At 35.5% G+C, this 3810-nt stretch overlaps 1 pseudogene; it reads left to right on the top strand.

Annotated features, from left to right (window-relative positions):
* The first annotated feature begins 347 nt into the window (after window positions 1-347).
* Window positions 348-1326, top strand: LOC103267539 (annotated as a pseudogene).
* Window positions 1327-3810: the final 2484 nt, after the last annotated feature.

The following is a 3810-nucleotide window of genomic DNA, read 5'->3' as shown; positions in this document are numbered from 1 at the left end:
TCCATATTTTACTTTGGAAAAAATTTTAAAAAATACAATCTTTATTTAAATCTACTTTCCTTTTTATCTTCCTGAGTTTTCTAGGTCCAAAAGCATTGCTTGACAATTTTATTTTCTAAACTCACATTGCTGTTCTGAGCATCATCTGTCTCCAAGACAAAGATCATAAGCCGCTCTCTCTGGAATAAACTTATGCATAAGATGCAAGTAGGTATTTTAGCAGATGCTAATCATTAATTATGAGTAAATCATTGGCATTGAGTATGAATTGTTTTATGAACATATGAATACACACCCTCTTGTGTGGACAGGTTTTATGCCTGTACTTCTTCCGCCTTCTATATTATATGAGCTCAGAATTTAAGCAACAGGCTTGCTCTGGCTTGCTGTTCTCTGATGGCTCCCGTGGTTTCATCCAGCCTTCTTCCCCTTTGTGTGTGTCTGCTGTTGACACCTGGCTTTGCCGAGGCAGGCAGGCTGCTGGTAGTGCCCATGGATGGGAGCCACTGGTTCACCATGCGATCGGTTGTGGAGAAACTCATCCTCAGAGGGCATGAGGTGGTTATAGTCATGCCTGAGGTGAGTTGGCAACTAGGAAAATCTCTGAATTGCACCGTAAAGACTTATAAAACTTCTTATACTCTGGAAGATTTGGACCGTGAGTTCATGGTTTTTGCCAATGCTCAATGGAAAACTCGAGAACAAAGTATATTTTCTTTAGTAATGGGTTCAGCCAATAGTGTTTTTGAGTTATTTTTTTCAAATTGTAAAAGCTTGTTTAATGACAAAAAATTAGTAGAATATTTAAAAGAAAGTTCTTTTGATGCAGTGTTCCTGGATCCCTTTGATATGTGTGGCTTAATCGTTGCCAAATATTTTTCACTCCCCTCTGTGGTCTTCACCAGAGGAATATTTTGCCATTATCTAGAAGAAGGTACGCAATGCCCCAGTCCTCTTTCCTATGTTCCCAGAGATTTCTTGTGGTTCTCAGATGCCATGACTTTCAAGGAGAGAGTGTGGAATCACATCTTCCACTTGGAGGAACATTTATTTTGTCCCTATTTTTTCAAAAAAGTCTTAGAAGTTGCCTCTGAAATTCTCCAAACACCGGTCACACCCTATGATCTCTTCAGCCATACATCCATTTGGTTGTTGCGAACTGACTTTGTTTTGGACTATCCCAAACCTGTGATGCCCAACATGATCTTCATTGGTGGCATCAACTGCAATCAGGGAAAGCCATTGCCTAAGGTAAGTGATCTCTCCTTTAGCACATTAAGGATCATCTGGCTTTGGACTTTAGAAAAGATTTTTACTGAACTGTGATTCTTCATTGACATTTGTCAAATTTGGAATTTCTTTCTGGTTAAATGAATTTTTTTTGTGCCAATTTCCTTACATGTCAGCTAGAAAATTTATAAAACTGCCTCGTTGATATATATGTATATTCAGTTGATAAATTATAGGTAATACCCAGGCTGCGTGATTTTTAATACTGTCTTTGTAAAAATACCTAAAAACACAGTAAGAAATTGAACTTCCCTTTTTTTGCTAATCCTATGCTACCCCCTACAGGAAAATGCTCTTAGTAGTTTTGTATGCCTTTTTTTCATTTGTTTTGAAATTATTTTTCTGTATCCATATATCTTATGTAAATTCCTTTACCTATTTTATTAAAATATAATCTAGTATCAGGATGGACATATTGTTCTTTACGTTGCATTTTTTACTTGTCAGTAAGTTATAAACATTTTTATGGGCCAATACAGACTGATATGACATATTCTTTCAATCACTGCACAAAAGTATTTACTTCAGTTATACCATAGCTTTTTCTACCAATCAGCATTGATATAGATTTAGGCATTTTCCACTTTTTGCTTTTATTATCTAGATTGTACTAAGCGTTGTCAAATACTTTCTTTACATTCATGTATTTTCATACCTTCTCTTACCTCAGTAGGCTAGAATCCTTCAAGTCGAGTTGCAGGGTATTCATTAATTGAGAAAGATTGGCTTCTTTTTGTTATTAAGTCTCTTATTCAGGAATATTTATTTTTCATCATTTATTCTGATCTTGTTTTCTGTTCAGAAATACAATTTTACATTTCACATAAACATTTTGTCTTTCTTATTAAAATTTATTCCTGGGCATTTTGTTATTATTGAAACTATTGTGTACAGTGCAATTTTTCCATTTCTATATTTAATTGACTGTTGATAATTAAAGTATAGTTTTAGTTGTTGCATATATATCATGTATCTAGCCATATTACTAACTTCTTTCATTAGCTTGTGATATTTTTAGGTATATGATATCATCTGCAATAATTCTCTCTCCTGATATTTCTAGCCCTATTTTGCTTTATTGGCACATATACTTCCAAAACCTTGCTCAATAGTATTGTTGTTCTAGCCGGTTTAAACTGGGATTCAGACACCTGCTATTGAAAATGTCTTGACAAATACAAGAGTAAGATTCTTGGTGAATGTACAGGTGTTAAATCCTGGTGAACCACCTGGTGTTTCATCTCAGCATATTATTTTATTAGGGATGGGCTATGCATTTCATCTGTTGTTCTGGCATCTTATAACATTCACTAGGCTTTGTAACAGAGTTCTATTAGCGCTCACATATTGGCAGATGTTTGGAGAAAGAGTGACTTTTCAGCAAACCCATGGAAAAGTGATATAATGCTCTTTGAAAAAGTAAGAGGACTATAGCTTTAGGCCTTTCTAAATTAGATGTGACTTTTTGCTCTTAGTAAGACGAGGCAAGGGGCTGAACTTGTCAAAGGGCTTCTCTCCCCTTGACACTGTCCATTAGTTAAAGCACAAAGTACCTCTTAGGTGTGGCCTGCCCTCTCACCCTTTGACCGAGTGTGGGGCCCTTCCACTTCCTGAATTCAATGTGGCTCACAGGGTTACCCAGACTGGTTTAGAGATACAGAAATGTATATAAAATATAAAGTATGTTTAATGATATATAGTTTAAAAATTTTTTTGGTTATGTGTAAGTTTAAAGAGATGTAAAATATATGTTTGTGTATTTACTAAAGGATATATTGTTTGAATGTCCTCATATATGTGGAAGGTTATGAATTAATGTATATATTTAAGATTATAAATAAAGCAAACAGAATTCTCAAGGAACATTTCAGATTTCAGAGAGGGCCCTTTGACAAAGAACCTTGAGCAGAGCTCAGCTACAATACGAAATTGTCAATAAAAGACCTAGGTACACTATTACTCCTCCCTTGTTTCAGATGGGCAGGCTATGTCTTGGAAAAGTATACAGTTTGTTGCACATCGCTGGATGACAGGAGTCATACTCTGAATCTCATCTTGCTGATGAGAAGAATATGATATAATATGTGTTATGTGCATTTGTGTTTGTGTGTGTACATGTTTGTGTGCAGTGGCCCTACATATGAGATTTTCTTGAAGTTTTTCTGTAGCAAAATACCATTGAGTTTATACAGGGGAATTACAACTAGTGATATAATTAAACACTTTAGCAATCATGGTAAATTGTCATTCAGGAGAAAATTAAATTAGTTTTAATGGAAAAAAAGGAAATCACCCCCAGTCTTTTTTGACATTTGGTGAGTCCCAGCAGATTTGATGACTGGATCCAGCTTGAAAGGATTCTATAACAAATCTGCAATTTCTGTATCATCTGAACATAATTCTGTCTCCCCATATTTATATCACCCATGGCAGTTGTAGGTCTGGAGAACTGGGGTTGAGGTATGGTTACGCAGAAAGTAAAGAACTGTGCTTCCTTCGTTTCTCTAAGATTCTAGGTGC

The sequence above is a fragment of the Carlito syrichta genome, unplaced genomic scaffold, assembly GCF_000164805.1.
Source record: "Carlito syrichta isolate Samal-C Ts95f unplaced genomic scaffold, Tarsius_syrichta-2.0.1 Scaffold308158, whole genome shotgun sequence".
NCBI lineage: Eukaryota > Metazoa > Chordata > Mammalia > Primates > Tarsiidae > Carlito > Carlito syrichta.
The sequence above is the reverse complement of the archived record's forward strand: the minus strand, read 5'-3'. Positions and strand labels throughout refer to the sequence as shown.